General features: G+C 46.9%; 1 protein-coding gene across 1 annotated transcript in view; it reads left to right on the top strand.

Moving 5' to 3' along the window:
* The first annotated feature begins 15741 nt into the window (after positions 1 to 15741).
* The window catches only part of TSPAN9 (tetraspanin 9), a 692453-nt gene continuing 684480 nt past the window's right edge, over positions 15742 to 23714 (top strand). Inside the window, exon 1 of the mRNA XM_073649938.1 lies at positions 15742 to 16020. The gene's annotated coding sequence lies outside the window, so the exon portion shown is untranslated. The remainder of the gene's footprint in view (positions 16021 to 23714) is intronic.

Raw genomic sequence — 23714 nt, 5'->3', positions numbered from 1 at the left:
AGTGAAAAGAGAACATAAAAGAAATAGGAGAAAGTAAACATGAGAGAAAGAGAAGAAAGAAAGATGGAAAGTGAGAAGGATAGAGAGAGAAGATAGGAAGAAAAGGAGAGAAATGAGTAAGGCTGAATTCAGACGTCCATAAAACATGTCTAATGGGCTGTGTGGTCTGGATCCGTCCATGTCCTGACTTGAGCTCACAGCTTCATATGTATCTATCAATCTGCTCAGTTCGAGTCAGGAGCTCCACGGCCGGTCATCATTTCATGGTGTTTCCTGGATGTCTGAATTTGGCCTAAGTTAGAGAGAGATGGGAATGATAACGAGAGAGAAAAAAGAGAGAAAGGGGGGAAGAGAGAAATGGAAAAGTGAGGAGAGCATTAAGTTGAAAAGAGAAAAAGAGAAGCAAAGAGAGAAACACATCAACTCACGTTTCACTAACAATGGTCTTCATCAGGAGTTGTGTTGTTTTATCCTGTCCAACTTTACCGGCATCAACCACATAAAGTGTCTTGATACACGTTTCACCAATAATGGTCTTCATCAGGAGTTGTGTTGTTTTATCCTGTCCAACTTTACCGGCATCAACATATAAAGCGTCTTGACACATGTTTCACCAACACTGGTCTTCATCAGGAGTTGTGTTGTTTTATCCTGTCCAACTTTACCGTCATCAACATATAAAGCGTCTTGACACACGTTTCACCAACAATAATCTTCATCAGGAGTTGTGTTGTATAATCCTGTCCATCTTTACCAGCATCAACATATAAAGTGTCTTGACACACGTTTCACCAACACTGGTCTTCATCAGGAGTTGTGTTGTTTTATCCTGTCCAACTTTACCGTCATCAACATATAAAGCGTATTGACACACGTTTCACCAACAATGGTCTTCATCAGGAGTTGTGTTGTTTTATCATGTCCAACTTTACCGGCATCAACCACATAAAGTGTCTTGATACACGTTTCACCAACAAAGGTCTTCATCAGGAGTGGTGTTGTTTTATCCTGTCTAACTTTACCAGCATCAACCACATAAAGTGTCTTGATACACGTTTCACCAACAATGGTCTTCATCTGGAGTTGTGTTGTTTTATCCTGTCCAACTTTACCGGCATCAACATATAAAGCGTCTTGACATACGTTTCATCAACAATGGTCTTCATCTGGAGTTGTGTTGTTTTATCCTGTCCAACTTTACCAGCATCAACATATAAAGCGTCTTTGTAACGGGTCTGGGAGGCGGAACCTCTGAGCTACTATACAAGGGGGCGGTCCTTGTAAGGGAGCGGGTGGCAATCAGGGATGACGGGCAGGCAGTCACAGCAGGTGACCGGGACAGTCTCTGAGTGGACGGGCTGGGAGTTACGGCAAGTGACCGGGGCAGTCTCTGGGTAAAGGGTAGGTACGACCTGTGATGGCAGAGCCTCCGGGTAGGCTAGCAGGCAGATGGTAGATGTGTGCTCCCAGGTGAGCAAGCGAGAGTCTCTGGAATGGTAGGTGGTCACAGCACGTGACGGCGAAGCCTCCAGGTAGGCTAGCAGGCAGGTAACAGGTGGGCGCTCCCAGGTGAGCGGGCAGGAGTCTCTGGAAAGGCAGATGGTCACAGCACGTGACGGCGGAGCCTCCAGGTAGGCTAGCAGGCAGGTAACAGGTGTGCGCTCCCAGGTGAGCGGGCAGGAGTCTCTGAAAAGGCAGATGGTCACAGCACGTGACGGCGGAGCCTCCAGGTAGGCTAGCAGGCAGGTAACAGGTGTGCGCTCCCAGGTGAGCGGGCAAGCTGGTCCATAGACAGACTGACAGGAGTTGGAAGGCAGACCGTCGGACCTCAGGCTAGCAGGCAGGTGACTGGATATCAGGCAGGACAAAGGCAGCAAGCTGGCAGGAATCTGGCAGGTAACTGGCAGGTAACTGGCAACGGGACCTGAGGGCTGAAGCACAGGTGAGACACAGGTGCAAACAACATTGCTCGGGCACCTCCATTTTGGAGGAGGTGCCCTTTATATGGGAGGTCCTCCGGCAATTGGCCGGGGACTCCTTAGGACGGCGCGCGCGGTCCCTTTAAGAGAGGGGGAGCGCGCGCGCGCCCTAAGCACACTGCCGGGGAAGGAGCGCGCGCCGGAAGCAGCGGGGAGAGCAGCGCTGGAGGACGCCGCGCCAGGAGCGGGGAGGTGAGAGGGACGGCGTCTCTGCCTAGAACGGGGCAGAGACGCCGATGCTACAGTACCCCCCCCTTTAGGCCCCCTCTTTTTTAGGCCAGAAAGAAATTTTTCAAGGAGAAGCGGGGCGTTGATGTTCTCCCTGGGTTCCCAAGTTCTCTCCTCAGGACCAAACCCCTTCCAATCTACCAGAAAAAAGGTTTTTCCTCTTACCCTCTTGGAGGCCAGAATACTCTCTACCTCAAAGATGTCATCAGCGGAAACCGGAGCAGGAGGGGCACCTGGATTTTTGGAAAAAGAGTTAAAGACAACGGGTTTGAGGAGAGATACGTGGAAGGAGTTGGGGATCCGTAGGGTGGCCGGGAGTTTTAATTTGTAGGCCACAGGGTTAATTTGCCTGAGGACTTCGAAGGGGCCGATGAATCGAGGACCCAACTTGTAGGAGGGTATTTTGAGCCGCACATGTTTGGATGAGAGCCAAACCTTGTCTCCCGGACGGAATTGGGGCGGATCCAGACGTCTCTTATCAGCATATCTCTTCATCCGCTCAGAGGAGAGAAGAAGAGCGGACCTGGTGCTCTCCCAAATAGTAGAAAATTCGCTGACAAGAGACTCCGCAGCAGGGTTGTCCACAGAAACGGAGACAGGAAGTGGAATCCGGGGATGTTGGCCACCAACTATAAAGAACGGGGATTTGGAAGAGGACTCGCTCTCATGGTTGTTATAAGAGAACTCGGCCCACGGTAGAAGATCCACCCAGTCCGAGTGGTGAGCATCCACGAAGTGCCGGAGGTAGCTGGACAAGATCTGATTGATCCGCTCCACTTGACCATTGGACTGAGGGTGGTAAGCGGAGGAGAAATCCAGGGTAATGTCCAGCAGCTTACAAGTGGCTCTCCAGAAACGAGAGGTGAACTGAACCCCACGATCCGACACGATGTGGAGGGGCAGACCATGGAGACGGAAGATGTGGCGGATAAAGTCTTTAGCCAACTCGGGTGCAGACGGAAGACCAGGCAGGGGAATGAAGTGGGCCATCTTAGAAAAACGGTCAGCGACAACCCAAATGATGGTACAACCGGCAGAAACTGGAAGGTCGGTGATAAAGTCCATAGCGATGTGTTGCCAAGGAGCAGCAGGTACGGGAAGGGGCAGGAGATGGCCGGCAGGTAGATGTAGGGGAACTTTGTTACGAGCACAGGATGAACAGGCCGCGACGAAGTCTACCACGTCCTTACGTAGGGTAGGCCACCAGTAATGCCGGGCAATAAGTTGAAAGGTCTTTTTTTGGCCAGCATGGCCAGCTAGTTTAGAAGAATGTCCCCAGCGAAGAACCCTCTCCCGATCTGGCACAGCTATGAACGTCTTACCGGGTGGAAGACGAGTTAGATCCAAGGGAGCCACATTCATCACCTTGGAGGAGTCGATGATGTGCGTAGGTTCCTCCTCTTGATCGGAGGACAGGAAAGACCGAGACAAGGCATCAGCTTTGACGTTCTTGTCCGCCGGACGGAAATGAAGAGTGAAGTCGAAGCGGGCAAAAAACAACGACCACCGGGCCTGGCGAGGATTGAGCCTCTGGGCATTTTGGAGATATGCCAGGTTTTTGTGATCCGTGTAGATAATTACCGGGTAGAGAGCCCCTTCAAGCAGATAGCGCCACTCTCCTAGTGCCAATTTGATGGCTAGCAATTCCCGGTCTCCAATGGAGTAGTTGCGCTCCGACGAGGAGAAGATTTTGGAGAAGAAGCCGCACGTTACCATTCTCCCGGTAGAAGACTTCTGGGAGAGCACCGCTCCGGCTCCGGAGGAGGAAGCATCAACCTCCAGGTAGAATTGTTTATTACAGTCCGGACGGTGCAGGACGGGAGCAGAGGCGAAGGCTTTCTTTAGGGAAAGGAAGGCCTCCTCGGCTTCAGGCGACCATATCCTGGGGTTAGCCCCCTTACGGGTAAGTGCAGATATGGGAGCAGTCCGAGACGAGAAGTGTGGGATGAAAAGACGATAATAATTAGCGAAGCCCAGGAATCGCTGTATCACCTTCAAACCTTCAGGACGAGGCCATTTTAGAACGGAAGAGAGCTTCTCGGGATCCATTTGCAGACCTGTTTGGGAGATGACATAGCCCAAGAACGGAAGGGAGGTCTGATCGAAGAGGCACTTCTCGTATTTGGCGTAAAGGTGGTTCTGCCGAAGCCTAAGCAGGACCTGACGAACATCCCTCCGGTGTGTGGGGAGATCCGGAGAGAAGACCAAGATATCGTCCAGGTATACCACTACGCAGGAGTACAGGAGGTCACGGAAGATGTCATTGACTAGTTCCTGAAAGACCGCGGGAGCATTACAGAGACCGAAGGGCATCACAAGGTACTCGTAGTGACCGTCCCGGGTATTGAATGCCGTCTTCCACTCGTCTCCTTGACGGATACGGACCAGATTATACGCTCCTCGAAGATCCAGCTTGGAGAAGATCCTGGCGCCCTTGAGCCGGTCAAACAATTCGGAGATGAGTGGCAGGGGATATTTGTTTTTTACCGTAATGAGATTGAGTCCTCTGTAGTCAATACAGGGACGTAGCGAGCCGTCTTTCTTTTTGACAAAGAAGAATCCGGCTCCAGCCGGGGAGGTAGATTTTCGGATAAATCCCCTAGCCAGATTCTCTTCAATGTACTCAGACATGGCTCGGGTCTCGGCTGCAGATAACGGGTAGATACGCCCACGGGGAGGAGTGGTGCCAGGTACCAGGTCGATCGGGCAATCGTATGGCCTATGGGGCGGCAACGTCTCAGCTTCCTTCTTACCGAAGACGTCCGCATAGGGCCAGTAGGGAGCCGGGAGACCAGGTAAATTAGCTGGAGTAGGCTGAGGGCGAAGTGGACGGACCGGAACCAGGCAGGTCCTATGGCAGTCAGGACCCCATCGGAGTACTTCACCGGACCGCCAGTTCAATACGGGTTCATGTGTCTGGAGCCAAGGTAGACCTAGCAACAAGGAGTGAGAAAGTCCGGACAGCACATGGAATGAGATCTCCTCAGAGTGCAGCATTCCCACCTGTAGGGTTATAGGTTCGGTGACGAGCAGGATGGTCTCCGAGAGAAGTCTTCCATCCACGGAAGCAACTGACAATGGCTCCGCCAGGGACTGGGTGGGAATATGGTATCTCTCTACCAGAGACTGGGCGATGAGGTTTCCAGCAGCTCCAGAATCCAGATGGGCGAGTTCGAAGAGACGGTTTTCTCCCCAAGCAATAGAGACCGGTAAGGTCAGAGACGGAGAGGACTTACTTTTGTCTAGGACGACCTCTCCGAGTGGTCCTAGACACTGGCGTTTCCCGGCTTTTCCGGGCAGGAACGGATGAAGTGCTTCTTACTGCCACAATAGAAACAGCTTCCCTCGGCTCGGCGAGATTCTTGGCGAGAACCGACCATCTTGGTCTGGTCGACCTGCATAGGCTCAGGAGAGACGGAGGGAGTGACGGGTTGCTGAAAAGTTGGAGCTAGGCGTGGAAACCTCCTCTCACGGGTGACCTCTTTGGCACGCTCCTGGAACCGCAGGTCAATCCGGGTGGCAAGAGCTATCAGGTCATCGAGGGTGGTAGGAATGTCCCGACCGGCAAGTTCATCTTTAATACGGCCGGACAGACCCTCCCAGAAGACTGAAACCAGAGCGTCATTATCCCAGGCCAGCTCCGAGGCAAGGGTACGGAACCGTATGGCATATTGGCCCTCGGTGAGGCTTCCCTGACGGAGGCGTAGCAGTGACGATGCGGATGAGGTCTTCCGTCCGGGTTCGTCGAAGACTTTCCGGAAGGCCGTGAGAAAGGCAGGCAAGTTGGACACCAGGGGGTCTCCTCTCTCCCATAGAGGATTTAGCCAGGCCAGAGCCTCTCCGGTGAGATGGGACATGATGAAGGCAATTTTGGCCCGGTCGGAGTTAAACTGGTGGGACAGGAGTTCAAAGTGCAGGGTGCACTGATTTATGAAGCCCCGAGCCTGAGCGGAGTCGCCTCCGAAGCGAGGAGGTGCAGAAAGCCGGGGTCCGGGGTAGGATACCATAGTGTTGGTGGACAGCGGAGCTGTCGGATTGCGAATCATGGCGCTGGCGGAGGTTGCTGGCGGAGCAGTCAGAGTGTCCAGGCGAGAATTGACATTCCGCAGGTGACCCAGGATGGACTCCTGTTGGGACCTCTGGCGGGACAGTTCATGACACAGGTCCGAGAGCGAGGGAGCTTGGGTGCCACCGGGTTCCATGGCCCGAGCAAACTGTAACGGGTCTGGGAGGCGGAACCTCTGAGCTACTATACAAGGGGGCGGTCCTTGTAAGGGAGCGGGTGGCAATCAGGGATGACGGGCAGGCAGTCACAGCAGGTGACCGGGACAGTCTCTGAGTGGACGGGCTGGGAGTTACGGCAAGTGACCGGGGCAGTCTCTGGGTAAAGGGTAGGTACGACCTGTGATGGCAGAGCCTCCGGGTAGGCTAGCAGGCAGATGGTAGATGTGTGCTCCCAGGTGAGCAAGCGAGAGTCTCTGGAATGGTAGGTGGTCACAGCACGTGACGGCGAAGCCTCCAGGTAGGCTAGCAGGCAGGTAACAGGTGGGCGCTCCCAGGTGAGCGGGCAGGAGTCTCTGGAAAGGCAGATGGTCACAGCACGTGACGGCGGAGCCTCCAGGTAGGCTAGCAGGCAGGTAACAGGTGTGCGCTCCCAGGTGAGCGGGCAGGAGTCTCTGAAAAGGCAGATGGTCACAGCACGTGACGGCGGAGCCTCCAGGTAGGCTAGCAGGCAGGTAACAGGTGTGCGCTCCCAGGTGAGCGGGCAAGCTGGTCCATAGACAGACTGACAGGAGTTGGAAGGCAGACCGTCGGACCTCAGGCTAGCAGGCAGGTGACTGGATATCAGGCAGGACAAAGGCAGCAAGCTGGCAGGAATCTGGCAGGTAACTGGCAGGTAACTGGCAACGGGACCTGAGGGCTGAAGCACAGGTGAGACACAGGTGCAAACAACATTGCTCGGGCACCTCCATTTTGGAGGAGGTGCCCTTTATATGGGAGGTCCTCCGGCAATTGGCCGGGGACTCCTTAGGACGGCGCGCGCGGTCCCTTTAAGAGAGGGGGAGCGCGCGCGCGCCCTAAGCACACTGCCGGGGAAGGAGCGCGCGCCGGAAGCAGCGGGGAGAGCAGCGCTGGAGGACGCCGCGCCAGGAGCGGGGAGGTGAGAGGGACGGCGTCTCTGCCTAGAACGGGGCAGAGACGCCGATGCTACAGTCTTGACATACGTTTCACCAACACTGGTCTTCATCAGGAGTTGTGTTGTTTTATCCTGTCCAACTTTATCGGCATCAACCACATAAAGTGTCTTGATACACGTTTCACCAACAATGGTCTTCATCAGGAGTTGTGTTGTTTAATCCTGTCTAACTTTACCGGCATAAACCACATAAAATGTCTTGACACACGTTTCACCAACAGTGGTCTTCATCAGGAGATATATTGCTTTATCCTGTCCAACTTTACCGACATCAACATATAAAGCATCCCAAGGAGTGTTTCACCAACACTGGGCTGCGTCAGGAGGTATGTTGTTTTATTCGGACCAACTTTATGCCCCTAGGGGTTGTCACCCTGTTTCTACACACCCTGTCATAGGAATCTATTTTATAATTTGATGTGGTTTCTGTAACAATACAGAACAATATAAGCTGAATTTTCAAAGACCTTATACAAGGTCCTTATATCAATTTGAAAAAAAAAGTGTGCTATCACTTTAAGAAAAAAAGTGATTATTTTTTTTCTTTACCAAAACTTTTATAGAATTTAATAATTAAAAAATACCCTGTCACAAGACTTTTGTCCGGGTAAATAGTGCGCCATATGCGAGAGGATCATCCATATTTATTACATTCTGGCCGGCAGTCTTCTGTGATCCACACATCTTAAAGTGACAGACACATTTTTTCTCAGTCAGCTGTGGCATCTGCCCTTAATTAATAACGATTATTCATCGGTGATGAGACATTACACATACTTCGAAAATTAAAGATCTGGGATGATGCAGATGACATTTATGCATTCATAATTCCCTGCTGTTTGCTTGATATTTACAGCAGGAGCATTCGGGAGATTGTTGCCCTCCTGTGTTATCATATTTCACATATTGGAAATAAATATGGCTTGATTTCGTGGAATTAAAAAAATAATAATAATTAAAAATATGAAGCATATCCATGCGCACGTGGCAGAACTTTCTACAGCTACATAGTAAAAGTCCTTTAAATCAATAGTACAAGTGAATATAAGAAACTTAGTAATATATCTGATCAGATGAATCTGCTTCTTTCTCCACTTATCAGCCACTTCTCCAAAAAGTTGGAACCTCAAACTATTATCACTGATCCTTTAGTGGGGGCCATAGATTTTGTTGGGAAGCTGGCCAAGCCTATGACCAATGTTGGGTCACAACAAACGCCAAGACCTGTTCACCCATGTTGGTAGTAGGACCATCTTGTAGATTCCCACCTCTGCCTTCATCTAATGGTGGGGCAACATGCAGACTTTTATAACTCAGGTGCTGAGTGAATTGGCCCAGTGACAGCAGGTCAGTATTCTATAGGCGCTATACAGGACCCCTGTGAACCTCCTACTACCTGCTGGCATCCCCAGCTCCTCTTTTGGGTAGTTGACCTGGCTCAGAGTCACTCCAGGCCAGCTAATCATATGAGTAGCCACAGTAGCCGGATTCCCATCCAGCGGCCACGGACTGTACAGTGTAAGCTCTTATGGTCAGCGGGTTCTCTCTCTGTCTCTCTCTCTCCTTTAGAGGGTAAGCTCTCTTGGTCAACAGAGTCATCTCTCTCACTCTTATAGAGTGTAAGCTCTTATAGTCAGCAGGGTCCTATCTCTCTCTTCTGTAGAGTGTAACATCTTATGGTCAGTGGGGTCCTCTCTCTCCTGTAGAGTGTAAGCTCTTATGGTCAGTGGGGTCCTCTCTCTCTCTCCTGTAGAGTGTAAGCTCTTATGGTCAGTGGGGTCCTCTCTCTCTCTCCTGTAGAGTGTAAGCTCTTATGGTCAGTGGGGTCCTCTCTCTCTCTCTCTCCTGTATAGTGTAAGTTCTTATGGTCAGCGGGGTCCTCTCTCTCCTGTAGAGTGTAAGCTCTTATGGTCAGTGGGGTCCTCTCTCTCCTGTAGAGTGTAAGCTCTTATGGTCAGGGGGGTCCTCTCTCTCTCTCCTGTAGAGTGTAAGCTCTTATGGTCAGTGGGGTCCTCTCTCTCTCTCCTGTAGAGTGTAAGCTCTTATGGTCAGTGGGGTCCTCTTTCTCTCTCCTGTAGAGTGTAAGCTCTTATGGTCAGCGGGGTCCTCTTTCTCTCTCCTGTAGAGTGTATGCTCTTATGGTCAGTGGGGTCCTCTCTCTCCTGTAGAGTGTAAGCTCTTCTGGTCAGCAGGGTCCTCTCTCTCTCTCTCTCTCCTGTAGAGTTTCAGCTCTTATGGTCAGCAAGGTCCTCTCTTTCTCCTGTAGAGTGTAAGCTCTTATGCTCTGCGGGGTCCTCTCTCTCCTGTAGAGTGTAAGCTCTTATGGTCAGTGGTTTCCTCTCTCTCTCCTGTAGAGTATAAGCTATTCTGTTCAGCAGGGTCCTTTCTCTCTCTCCTGTAGAGTGTAAGCTCTTATGTTCAGCAGGGTCCTCTCTTTCTTCTGTAGAGTGTAAGCTCTTATGATCAGCGGGATCTTCTCTCTCTCCTGTAGAGTGTAATCTGCTACGGTCAGTGGGGTCCTCTCTATCTCTTGCCTGTAGAGTGTAGAGTGTAAGCTCTTAAGGTCAGCGGAGTCCTCTCTCTCTCCTGTAGAGTGTAAGCTCTAATCGTCAGCAGGGTCCTCTTTCTCTCTCTCTTGCCTGTAGAGTGTAAGCTCTTATGGTCAGTGGGGTCCTCTCTCTCTCCTGTAGAGTGTAAGCTTTTATGCTCAACAGGGTCCTTTCTCTCTGCTGTAGAGTGTAAGCTCTTATGATCAGCGGGGTCTTCTCTCTCTCTCTCCTGTAGAGTGTAAGCTCTTATGATCAGCGGGGTCTTCTCTCTCTCTCCTGTAGAGTGTAAGCTCTTATGGTCAGCAGGGTCCTCTCTCTCTCCTGTAGAGTGTAAGCTCTTATGGTCAGCGGGGTCCTCTCTCCTGTAGAGTGTAAGCTCTTAAGATCAGTGGGTTCCTCGCTGTCTCCTGTAGAGTGTAAGTGTCAAGGGTGTATCAGAGGTGACAGACAGTCATCCTGCAGTTGGAGATGGAGATCTCTACGTGTGGTATTACAGACATCTTAGTAGAGAGGCTGTCTCTAGGACCTAGCGGCTACCTCCTTCTAGTAATTAGCTCCCTGGCCTGGGTGTATACATACCTGGTGTGTCTGAGAGGGAGGTGCCGGCGATATTCATTTCTACTTGTGAAGGCTTAGCAAGAGCAGTACTTCGTCCTCTCTGGAGCTTGAGGCAGAGTTCGCATTTATCTGAAGTTGTCTAAAGCTAAGCATTCTCTCCCTGTTTGTCTACCCATGTTGTCTATAGAGTTTAGTGGAGATCGACTAGTGCTCATCTCCTCACATCCCTAGCCTTAGCCATACTCCTGGGAAAGACAGGGCGAGGCACGCGTGTAGTGATTGCTGAAGAGGCAATATAGGGACGGTAGTTGAGACAGGGTGACACTAGACCAGACTAGGAGGTCTCCACTTCCCCCTTTTTTTCGTGTCTGGGCTCCCTTTCCCTCTGTCTTGCACTAATTCTTTCTTACACCTGGCGTGACAGTAAGCTCTTATGGTCAGTGGGTTCCTCTCTGTCTCCTATAGAGTGTAAGCTCTAATGGTCAGTGGGTTCCTCTCTGTCTCCTGTAGAGTGTAAGCTCTTATGGTCGGTGGGTTCCTCTCTGTCTCCTGTAGAGTGTAAGCTCTTATGGTCAGTGGGTTCGTCTCTGTCTCCTGTAGAGTGTAAGCTCTTATGGTGAGCAGGGTCCTCTCTCTCTCCTGTACAGTTTAAGCTCTTATGGTCAGCGGGGTCCTCTCTCTCTCTTGTAGAGTGTAAGCTCTTATGGTCAGTGGGTTCCTCTCTGTCTCCTGTAGAGTGTAAGCTCTTATGGTCAGTGGGTTCCTCTCTGTCTCCTGTAGAGTGTATGCTTTTATGATCAGCAGGGTCCTCTCTCTCCCCCCAAGTGTATTTTCTGAGCCCTTACTAGCATTTCAGTATTGAGATACATGTGAGTGTATTTACTGCAAACCAATTTTCTGGGGTAAAAATCAGCGAGGTCAGTGAATTCACATTTCAAAAGATCCACTCATCTCTAATTTCTGGGTTCCTTTCTCCTATGTGACATCCTGGTCTCTGACAACCCTTTAAATTATTACTTTATAACAATTGCTATATTTTCCACTATTCTTGGGCATGAGTCATCTTCCGTACAACATTTTATTCAGTTGTCTCTGTCTTTGGTAAACCAGGGTGCATATACAATAAATGACCATCCAAAAACGTCTGGCTTTCTTTGCTTCCAGCATGGTAAATCTGCCTAGGTACGGATCAGGCTAGGACTGGATATGGCAGGACTATGACGGCTTTATATAACGACCAAATTTTAATGTCCTTATTAGGGTCACAAGACCTGAACCCACTCCACCCTCCGTTGCAATTTTAATGAACCAAACTTCAGACATCACAAAACTCTACGGTGATGGGGTAAGTGGGGTCAATAGAATCAGGTCTGAGAACCAGGTCCAGTTTCTCACAGCGTATTCAAGTGAATCTGTTTGTAGTTCCTTTGAATATTATGGGAATATAATTGGAAAAATGTACTTCAAATTGGTATCCATTTAGCATAAGTTTGTGTAAGTTCAAGGTGACCTGTCAAATGCCTCTGACATTACCTCCCTAGGTCTTTTAAAGCCGGCTTTGGCAGAGGTCAGGCACTTTGCTGTTAAGTAACATTGACCATAGTTGGCTTAGGTTTGTCAAGAATTTGCTACTTCTCTTGGTTGAGCTCCAGCCTAGTGTCCATCATCTCCTCAGCTTCTCTTGACTTTCATGAAATGACCAGAGATAATAGCAAGCTCAGTTCAGGTGCTTGGAGTTATCCACACCAACCTCTCAGCAAGGTAACAACTTCTTGCAATTGTTCACGTCAGACTTCAGCAATCAAGGTAACATAACTTTTCAAGCATATCTCCAGCTTATCTATAATTCATTGCATTGCTACAATTAATCATTTCCTTGCTGGAAGATATCAGACTGAATTTGATTTTCTGTTGCTTTGCTGCTATTAACCATTGCCCTGCTTAAAGATGCCAGAATGCATTTATTTCTCACTTACATTGCTGCTATTAACCAATTCATTATTAGAAGATAAAAAACTGCATTTACTGTTGGTTACTCCTTTTTTTAACCATTCCTTTGCTGGAAGTTATCAGACTACATTCCGGTGATTAACTGTTTCCTGACGGAAAACCGGTAGAAACGTTGGTGCAACGCAAAATGACCATCGTCCTCCACGCTCCCTGCTTCTCAGTTTATATCCTGTGATATGGAATAAAGGACTATTTTATGGAACGGTGAGTGCTGCTTTTTCTTTGTTTTTCTGGCATCTTATGCCGCTACTGCCTCATCTGTGCTACCTTCTCCACTTGTTTATTTGCCGTCCTGCATACCCTGTTATGCTGGCCCTCACTGATCCATGTGTCATCCATCAAGACCGGATCTGCTGCACTGACTCCTCCAGTCCTTGCTGCGCACCTAGACATACGGCTTAGAGAATCCACCTAATAATAATAATCTTTATTTATATAGCGCCAACATATTCTGCAGCGCTTTACAATTCAGTGGTTCATATACAACAGTCATAAGTAACAATTAAAGATAATACAATAATTAAAGCAAAAATATGACGACTCTGCTCGTAAGAGCTTGCAATCTACAATGAGGTCGGGGTGACACAAAGTACAGGGGTTTATTTACAATGATGGTCCAGCCATCTTGAGGGAATGGGGGATAGATAAATAGTGCTTTTAGGTGTGGTGGAGACCTATGTTCAGAGAAATAGAGAATGGACTATATATAAAAAGGACGTTGATTAGGAAACGTGATAGGCCGCCCTAAACGGATGTGTTTTTAGGGAGTGCCTAAAACTGTGTAAGTTGTGGTTTGTCCTAATTTCTTGAGGTAGAGCATTCCAAAGAATGGGTGCAACTCGGGAGAAGTCTTGGAGCCGGGAATGGGAGATACGGATTAGTGCGGATGTTAGCCGAAAGTCGCTTGCGGAGCGTAGAGTACGGGTAGGTCGATAAACAGAAATGAGGGAAGAGATGTAGGGGGGTGCCGCACTGTGGAGAGCTTTGTGGGTGAAAACAAGCAATTTGAATTGGATCCTATAATTCATGGGCAGCAAGTGCAATGACTGGCACAGAGCGGAAGCGCCTGAGTAACGATTAGCCAGATAGATGACCCTGGCTGCAGCATTAAGGATGGACTGGAGAGGGGAAAGTCGAGTGAGGGGGAAGCTAATAGAGAGTTACAGTAGTCAAGGCGGGAGTGGATCAGGGCAACAGTGAGGGTTTTTGCTGTTTCCAAGGTGAGAAAGGGGCGGATTCTAGAGATGTTCTTCAGGTGCAAGCGACAAGAGCGGGCAAGAGATTGTATGTGGAAGGTGAAGGAAAGATTGGTGTCAAACACAACACCCAGAAAGGCGTTATTGTGATGCCACACACGGAGAGGGAGATGTTTGATTTAGGGAGGTGAGCAGACAGTGGGAGCAGAAGAAGTTCAGTTTTGGAAAGGTTGAGTTTCAGATAGAGTGCGGACATGTTGTTGGAAACTGCGGGCAGACAGTCACTGGTGTTCTGTAGTACAGCGGGGGTAAGGTCAGGGGATGAGGTGTATAGTTGTGTGTCATCAGCATAAAGATGGTACTGAAAACCAAATTTGCTGATGGTCTGTCCAATTGGGGCCATGTAGAGAGAGAAGAGAAGAGGGCCAAGGACTGGACCCTGAGGGACCCCAATAGTGAGAGGAAGGGGGGGAAGAAGTAGAGCCAGCGAACGATACATTGAAAGAGCGGTCAGATAGGTAGGAGGAGAACCAGGAGAGAGCAGTGGCCAATTGAGTGGAGCATAGAGAGTATGAGATTGTGGTCAACAGTGTAGAAAGCTGCAGAGAGCTAACCATGTATACCCATAACATATTGATTGGACATGAGTTGTCGGAAGGAATAGTTGTTGGCCAACTGAGTGATTAATTGGCTGATCAATTGATCGAGCAAGCAGATGATCATGTGTTCAGTTGGCTGATTGAGCAAACAGTCTTTCAATCCAATACTAATCGGTCAATTCAGCAACCAATCAATCGATCCAGTAATCCAATGACCACTACCTAATATGTATAGCAGTGTAGAGAGGGAGAAACAGAGAGAGAGAGGGAGAGAAAGAGGGAGAGCGAGAGAAGAAGAAAGAGAGGGAGAGAAAGAGGGAGGGAGAGAGAAAAAGATAGAGAGTGGAAGAGAAGGACAGAGAGAGAGAAAGGGGGAGAAAGAGGAAGAGAGAAATAGGGAGAGAGAGAAGGGAGGGAGAAATGGAAAGAGGGAGAGAGAGGGACAGAGAGAGAGAAAGAGGGAGAGAGAAGGAGAAAGAGGGAGAGAGAGAGAAAGGTAGGGAGATAGGGTGAGAGAGAGAGGGAGGGAGAAAGAGAAAGGTGGAGAGAGAGAAAGGGAGAGAGAGGAGAAAGAGAGGGGGAAAGAGGTAGTGAGAGGGGGGAAGAGAAAGGGGGAGATAGAAGGAGAACAAGAGGGGGGGAGAGGGAGAAAGGTAGGGAGAGAGGGTGAGAGAGAGAGGTAGAGAGAGAGGGGGAGAAAGGTGGAGAGGGAGGGAGAGAGAGGAAGAGAGAGAGAAGGAGAAAGAGGCAGAGGAATAGAAAGGGAGAGAGAGATATTTTCCAGTTCCAAAGTCCGGGTCTCCATTGTTTTCTATGGGGTTCGGGTTCAGGTTAGTTTGGGTACAGTTCTGGTACCAGAACCCGAACTTCCACGGGTCCGCTCATCCCTAATTGTCACCCAACCTTCCCAGAATCAGACATCATAAAGTAGCAGCTGAACAAGAATCTCATCAACTGAGCTTTTTTTTTTTTTTTCGGACTTAATTCCTTCTAACATTAGACTTTCTAGACATATCGCCGCAAGCAAAAAATCTCCGATAAACCACGTCCAACCTAAACACAAGGAAATAGTTTGGCGGAAGAAAACTGCACACTAAGCTTCGCAGATCTGGAAAAAAAAATAAGAAAAAAAAATGAAATGTTCCAGGGATTCCAATCTAAATACAAATGTGAATAATTTTGGCCAAACGCGTTTTGGGACAATACTGGCAGAATTACGATGCTGGTATTTGGAGATGCAATGAGCGTTTATGAACCGGGGCATTGTTTATTTCCTGGCTCTTGGTCGGTTTTGATCCTGAAGGCTTTTAATCTTTGGGGAATGTGTGTGTTGTGAGGGCCTTGTCATTACAGGGAAGGCAGGGCAGGGGAAGGAGGAGGACTTCTGCTAGGAGGAAGGAGGATCAGAGGAGCTCAGTCACAAGAAGAGGAGGAGTTCCCATACTCAGTGACCCTGCTACACTGTAACTGAATCCCAATGTGGCTGCACTTTTTTATGCCAGAGGAGCCTGTTGCTCCATCTCCCTCTCCCCCAACCATTTCCGCCTGTAGCAAACCAGTGACTCCCAGTAACAAATGACTGGTTAACGCAGGAAAGTCCCAACACCATTCCCAACTTTGCATTTTCTTTTATAAAATCCGCTCTTTTTCTTGGGATCTGTCTCCTTTTCCCCTGGACTCTTGGAATACACATTCTTCCCAAAGGTAAGAAAATGACTTTTTCATGTAAATTCCAGATGTAGCAGAGCTGAGGTTGTTGTGAGCTCACATTTACAGATTGCAACATTTGAGCATCATGGTAACTTTCTTCACCTGCATTTGTGTCTAGGTAAAATCTGGAGTTGTGCTGGACGACAAACTTAACACCGCAACATCTGACAAACTCAGCACTGCTATGTCGCTTTTTTTTTTCCGTACAAATTGCTGGCAGAAGGTTGAAAGCCGCATGATTATTATTAGTCTGTAGTTACTTGATACAGATTGTATTTTACTGGTTTGTCAGGAATTTGGGAATGTGATGGTTATGGATTAGATTGTGAGCTCTTGGGGTACAGGATCTCTCCTCGGATCTAAGCATTTGGGAATGTGATCGTTATGGATTAGATTGTGAGCTCTTGGGGTGCAGGATCTCTCCTCGGATCTAAGCATTTGGGAATGTGATGGTTATAGATTAGATTGTGAGCTCTTGGGGTGCAGGATCTCTCCTCGGATCTAAGCATTTGGGAATGTGATGGTTATGGATTAGATTGTGAGCTCTTGGGGTGCAGGATCTCTCCTCGGATCTAAGCATTTGGGAAAGTGATGGTTATGGATTAGATTGTGAGCTCTTGGGGTACAGATCTCTCCTCGGATCTAAGCATTTGGGAATGTGATGGTTATGGATTAGATTGTGAGCTCTTGGGGTGCAGGATCTCTCCTCGGATCTAAGCATTTGGGAATGTGATGGTTATGGATTAGATTGTGAGCTCTTGGGGTACAGGATCTCTCCTCGGATCTAAGCATTTGGGAATGTGATCGTTATGGATTAGATTGTGAGCTCTTGGGGTACAGATCTCTCCTCGGATCTAAGCATTTGGGAATGTGATGGTTATAGACTAGATTGTGAGCTCTTGGGGTACAGATCTCTTCTCGGACCTAAACATTTAGGAATGTGATGGTTATGGATTAGATTGTGAGCTCTTGGGGTACAGGATCTCTTCTCGGATCTAAGCATTTGGGAATGTGATGGTTATGGATTAGATTGTGAGCTCTTGGGGTACAGATCTCTTCTCGGACCTAAACATTTAGGAATGTGATGGTTATGGATTAGATTGTGAGCTCTTGGGGTACAGGATCTCTCCTCGGATCTAAGCATTTGGGAATGTGATGGTTATGGATTAGATTGTGAGCTCTTGGGGTACAGATCTCTTCTCGGACCTAAACATTTAGGAATGTGATGGTTATGGATTAGATTGTGAGCTCTTGGGGTACAGGATCTCTCCTCGGATCTAAGCATTTGGGAATGTGATGGTTATGGATTAGATTGTGAGCTCTTGGGGTGCAGGATCTCTCCTCGGATCTAAGCATTTGGGAATGTGATGGTTATGGATTAGATTGTGAGCTCTTGGGGTGCAGGATCTCTCCTCGGATCTAAGCATTTGGGAATGTGATGGTTATGGATTAGATTGTGAGCTCTTGGGGTGCAGGATCTCTCCTCGGATCTAAGCATTTGGGAATGTGATGGTTATGGATTAGATTGTGAGCTCTTGGGGTGCAGGATCTCTCCTCGGATCTAAGCATTTGGGAATGTGATGGTTATGGATTAGATTGTGAGCTCTTGGGGTGCAGGATCTCTCCTCGGATCTAAGCATTTGGGAATGTGATGGTTATAGATTACATTGCGAGCTCTTGGGGTGCAGGATCTCTCCTCGGATCTAAGCATTTGGGAATGTGATGGTTATAGATTAGATTGCGAGCTCTTGGGGTACAGGATCTTTTCTTGAATCTAAGCATTTGGGAATGTGATGATTATGGATTAAATTGTAAACTCTTAGGGTGCAGGATCTTTTCTCAGACCTTAGCGTTTGGGAACGTACCATAAGAGCTTACCATCTAATTTTAGACTGTTACCTCTTAGGAAAAAGGGGCTTCTATCTGCTCTTGTAGGTTTAATCAGCATTTCTTTTCTAATGTTACTGTATTTGCTGCTTTATATTTGTGGCTTCTTTATAGAAATAGGATATTATTATTATTATTGTTGTTATTATTATTTATTTATTATTATTTTATGTTGCTATTATTATATTATCAGTATGTTGTTGTTATTATTGCGATAATATAAATTCAGAACTATAGGTATTTTGTGTGTATGTTGCACACATGAGCCTTTCACTGCATTGTCATAGATTGTCAGCTACATAATACATATATGTATATATATATATATATATATATATATATATATAGTAATATTTATTTAATAATTAATTAATCACTAAATAATAATAATTATTATTATTATTATATTTACATGCTGTTTGCAGAACTAAAGGTTTCCATGTCTTAGGCCAATGACCAATTCCTGCTATATATATATGACATATATGCCGCATTTTCTGGACTATAAGACGCACCGAATCTTAAGATGCACCCCAAATTTGATAGGACATGTTTATGTTGGGAGCAGTATATATAGATATAGATATACAAACCAGTATCTAATTGATTGTGCAGATCTCTGGTTCTGAGATGCTGGGACTTTTTGGTTATGTTCACACTTAGCATAAATGCTGCATTTTTTTTTCTGCTGCTTTTTATCCGGATATTTTCTGCAGGTGTCCACACATAAATACATAATAACAATATTCCCTGATTATTGCGTGTTTTTTTTTTTTAGCATTTTAGGTACGTTTTTGGTGAGCTGCGCAAGAAACGTAGTTGCAGAAAAGCGGATGGGATTTATAGAAATCTCGTGCCCATTGTGCTTTTTTTTATGCTGCATGAACCGACCCGCGGTGCGGTTTTGAAATCCGCAACGTGTCAATTTCTCTTGAGTTTTACTTGCAGATTTTCCACATAGAATTCCCATAGATGGGTAAAATCGGCCAGTAAAAAATGCACTAAAAATGCATATAATCCGCACGTGACTGTATCAGTAAAGTTTATAAATATCAGGAAGTATCAAAAAACAAAGCAGCTTTATTTAAAGTATGAAACACCAAAAAGAGACAAAAAAGCGTTAAAAACGCATATAAAAAATGCACTAAAAAAACGCAATTAAAAAAAAATGCAAGTAAACTAATGTACATAATAGGTGCAGAATATCTGCAAAATCAAAAACTCACTAAATACTCATCATGGGAATGTAGCCTTATTCGATGGGTTTTTGATGCTGTTTTGAAGCTGTTCACACAAAGCTTTTTTTTTTTTTTTTGAAGATCTGCTCCTAAATCCCCATGAAAGGCAGCTTGAAAAACTATTGGAAAACTTTTCCCACTGATTTCTATGAGAAATCTATTTTTACTCTTCATATGATGAGTTTTTTTTAGTGTATTATTCGTGCAAAAAAAGTTTTGAAAAAAAAAAGTCACTTCTTTGAAGCAGATCCTGATGGAATCCGCTCCAAACTAGGCACTGTCCAATCAGAAAGCTGCAACAATTTTTTAGGTGGAAAAAAAAAAAACTTTTCAAAAATACTAAAGAAAAAGAAAAACTTCTACCAAAAAGCGTTTTATACTTGAAAAACTCATCATTTTTATTTTTTTTTAAAACTCTACAACTAGTTAATTCGTCTTTGTAGTGTTGTGTCTGCCTTTCCTGGACCGTCCCCCCTTCCTCCATTCTTCCTGCTCCGAGCTGCTTCCTGTGTATTGTTTAAGGGGAAAGAAAAGCAAAACATCTCCCAGTAATTCTCATGTTACTTAAAGGTTCAGCATCATTTCAATCTCCCTTTAATTAACATTTCAATCATCATCTGGCAAATGATAGTTTTAGAGATTCTTGGACTGGTTTTGGGAAATTTTTAGCTGCAGGTTTTATGTTACTTTTTTTTTATTTTGAAACATTACATGACAAAAAATAATCCAGAATATTCCATAATCCGGCACTTCTCTGGGCTCTAGCCTCCGGTAATTACTGTACTTGTATTATAGCACAACAGTTACATGTGTCAGGGAATTGTGTCTATATTTGCAAAAAGACAAATGAATGTTTTATGATACAGCCACAATGCCCCTATAACAATGACTACCACAGTTCCCTAATTACCAACCACAATGCCCCTATAACAATAACTACCACAGTTCCCTAATTACCAACCACAATGCCCCTATAATAATGACTACCACAGTGCCCCCATTACCAGCCACAATGCCCCTATAATAATGACTACCACAGTGCCCCCATTACCAGCCACAATGCCCCTATAATAATGACTACCACAGTTCCCTAATTACCAACCACAATGCCCCTATAATAATGACTACCACAGTGCCCCCATTACCAGCCACAATGCCCCTATAATAATGACTACCACAGTGCCCCCATTACCAGCCACAATGCCCCTATAATAATGACCACCACAGTGCCACCATTACCAGCCACAATGCCCCTATAATAATGACTACCACAGTGCCCCCATTACCAGCCATAATGCCCCTATAACAATAACTACCACAGTGCCCCCATTACCAGCCATAATGCCCCTATAACAATAACTACCACAGTGCCCTCATTACCAGCCACAATGCCCCTATAACAATGACTACCACAGTGCCCCCATTACCAGCTATAATACCCCTATAACAATAACTACCACAGTGCCCCCATTACCAGCCATAATACCCCTATAACAATGACTACCGCAGTGTCCCTAGTGCCAGCCATAATGCAGCTATGCATAATTTTTCTCTCCCAAAAATTACAATTTTAAATATTTCCTAAAAGTTTATTTAGAAAAAAATAAAATAAAATTCCAAAAATTAAGTGTGTATATACTATTGGACTTTGGATCTATTTCGGGCTACTACTACCCCCAGCTTCCCCATGTGGCCCCGGGCTGAGGCAGGTTATTAATTAAGCAGCGGTAGATGAGTATAAATAACTCTAATGGGAGAAAAGACTCACAGGTTCTCTACACTCTGCACAAAGTGCAGCTGTTGCCTCCATAACGCGCGTCCCCCCATGTGAGCACAATGGAGACTCATGGGAAGAGTTTAGGACTTTTCCTGTAGATATCAGGGGGAAACCCCATTTGCTAATACAAAGGTAAATTACATTTTTGGGATATACCCTCTACAGCAATGTGGCCCCAGAGAGCAGATCTCGGGCATTGTTTGATACCTCCAGGATCAGCCATGTTCATGTATCATAAACGTTATTTGTATAAAACTGGAAACATTTTTACCGAAATTCTGTAGTGACATTTTTTTCGCCTATCCACCCTATTTCATGGCGATGCCAGTTTCCTGTCCCCATCGGTAGCATCGTCTGGAGTTGACGCCATCCAGACACAAGAGAAACCTCCCAGAAGTGGTTGCTTTTGTGAGGGTTTTAGGAAGCTTTTGTGGCATCCAAGAGAATTTCCAACTCTTCTGAGAGTTCCGAAGAGTTGACAAGTATGTACTGTATATCCTATATGGGCACAAATTGGGTATTATGTTTTTACAGTAGTCTTAGTGAGAAGCAATGTGGCCGCCATGACAGCCTAGGCTGCTTTCATAGAGTCAAGGGATTCAGCACTCCGAAAAAAGACTAAAGACCCCCATACACAATAGAGAAAAGTTGACCGAAACCAGGATCGTACTGACAGTCTAATGTTTGTGGTGGTCTTCCGACTCTCTGCCAACAGATGATGTCGGGAAACAAAAGGATGTGGTATGTTGGATTTTCAACAACTCCTTTTCTTCTCCTTGGAGGTAAGCCTCTGCCAGAGGATTCTGGAGGGCACAGAGGATTCTGGAGGGCACAGAGGATTCTGGAGGGCTCAGAGGAGTCTGGAGGGCACAGAGGAGTCTGGAGGGCACAGAGGATTCTGGATGACACAGAGAAGTCTGGAGGACGCAGGAGTCTAGAGGACACAGATGATTCTGGAGGACATAGATGATTCTGAAGGGCACAGAGGATTCTGGAGGGCACAGAGGATTCTATAGGACTCAGGGGATTCTGGAGGGCTCAGAGGAGTCTGGAGGTCCCATGGGATTCTGGAGGGCACAGAGGAGTCTGGAGGGCACAGAGGAGTCTGGAGGGCACAGAGGAATCTGTAGGACACAGAGAAGTCTGGAGGACACAGAGGAGTCTAGAGGGCACAATTCATTCTGGAGGGCACAGTGTAGTCTGGAGGACACAGGAGTCTAGAGGACACAGAGGACACAAAAACGCTCACCCAGCTCCAGCTAAATGAACAAAGACCGATGTGACAGCACTGGCATGATAGCAATGGATTGCTTATTTTCTTATTTTCTCATGTTCTCTGATGTTTGAAAAAAATAGTTTTAGATATTGGACAACCTCTTTCAACACTGGTGTGAGAAAAGGATAAGTTTTATAGGGGTTGTCTCTGATTTCTATCTTCAGGAGTGCACTGTTCCTCTGCCTCCTGGCTTTTTGCCTGATGATTGACAGTTCTGACTGGCGGCATAACCATGGTTGAGCCAGTGGCTCGAACTGTGCACTGTTCCATGCTGCAAGTAGAGGCAGTTTTGCCTCCTCAGCAATAAAGAAGCACATAGACACCAGATTCAGCCTTCTTCAGAGCAGCACTTGCAAGCTGCAGAGCAAACAGCTTGCAAGCGCTTGGTCCTCGCCTAGGAGACCACATTTTAGGTGAGCAGTACACTACAGAGTTAACAATCCCTCTGTTCTTGAGAATTTTTAAGAGGTAAATTGCAAGCTTGCTTTTTTTTTACCAAAGACTTTATAATTTTACTAATTTAAGGAGTTGAGACAATCCCTTTAAGGTTTGAGGATGTAAAAATGAACTAGTATGACCAGTAGGGGGCAGCATCTGTGGCTGTGTTTTTGGAACTATCCTTGGGTCTAAGGTGTAATGTTTCTCCTTGTGGAGAGTGACATGATGTAAAGCTTGGCATGTCGGAGTGAGGAGACTTATAAGCCATGCATGCTCCTCCTGGAAATTAAATATGCAAATTGTCTCTTCAGAGAGAAAGAAGACTAGAACTCTAGCGCCACCTATTGGAAGTAGCAATCCTAAAACAAGTTATGTAATATGACTTGGGATAAAAGCCAAACAGAATCTCAATTTGCAGATGTGGCACCCCAGGGGTCTGGTTGCCACAGTAATAGAAATATTACGTCTGAGAGCAGGTGGGAGGTTTCTCTGGTCAGGAGCCCTAAGCATGCAACACCGCCCGCCCAGACCTGGTAGGGGAGGAATCTGCCCTATATAAACTGGGTCTGGGGCGGGATTAGTGAGTTCAGTCAGAGCCTGGAGACAGTTCCAGACACAGGGAGAGTTACAGCTGGAGCTCTGTAGGAGCAGTAGCTGAAGACCAGGGGCTGGAGCTGAGCAGAGATATAGCTCGCCCTGGCAGAAGAATCTGATAACCGGACACCGGAGTCCGAGGCCGTGGGGACTGATATCCACCCAGCAGCAGAAACCAGCCGGCAGGGGATTCCAGGTCCTCTGGCCATAGAAGCCCGGAGGCTCAGTCACAAGGAAGGGACCAGCACCGCCATCCAGGAGCGGAGGCTAACAGAAGGCCCCAAGTCACCAGCCATACGGGTGAGCACCACACGGTATACTCAGGGACGTGGGCTACTTCTACCCGCATACAGCAAGGTAGCCAGAAAGAGTGCAGATAGACGGGGAGGCCTACAACTCCGCCTGGCCAGGGGAACTCCTGCTTGCTCACAGACTGACCAGGCCCCTTATGCTAGCCAGTACTGCCGGGAGGGTCTGC

Source organism: Phyllobates terribilis, unplaced genomic scaffold (genome assembly GCF_046119375.1).
Source record: "Phyllobates terribilis strain yellow unplaced genomic scaffold, ASM4611937v1 Scaffold_10__3_contigs__length_209671492, whole genome shotgun sequence".
Lineage (NCBI taxonomy): Eukaryota > Metazoa > Chordata > Amphibia > Anura > Dendrobatidae > Phyllobates > Phyllobates terribilis.
The sequence above is the reverse complement of the archived record's forward strand: the minus strand, read 5'-3'. Positions and strand labels throughout refer to the sequence as shown.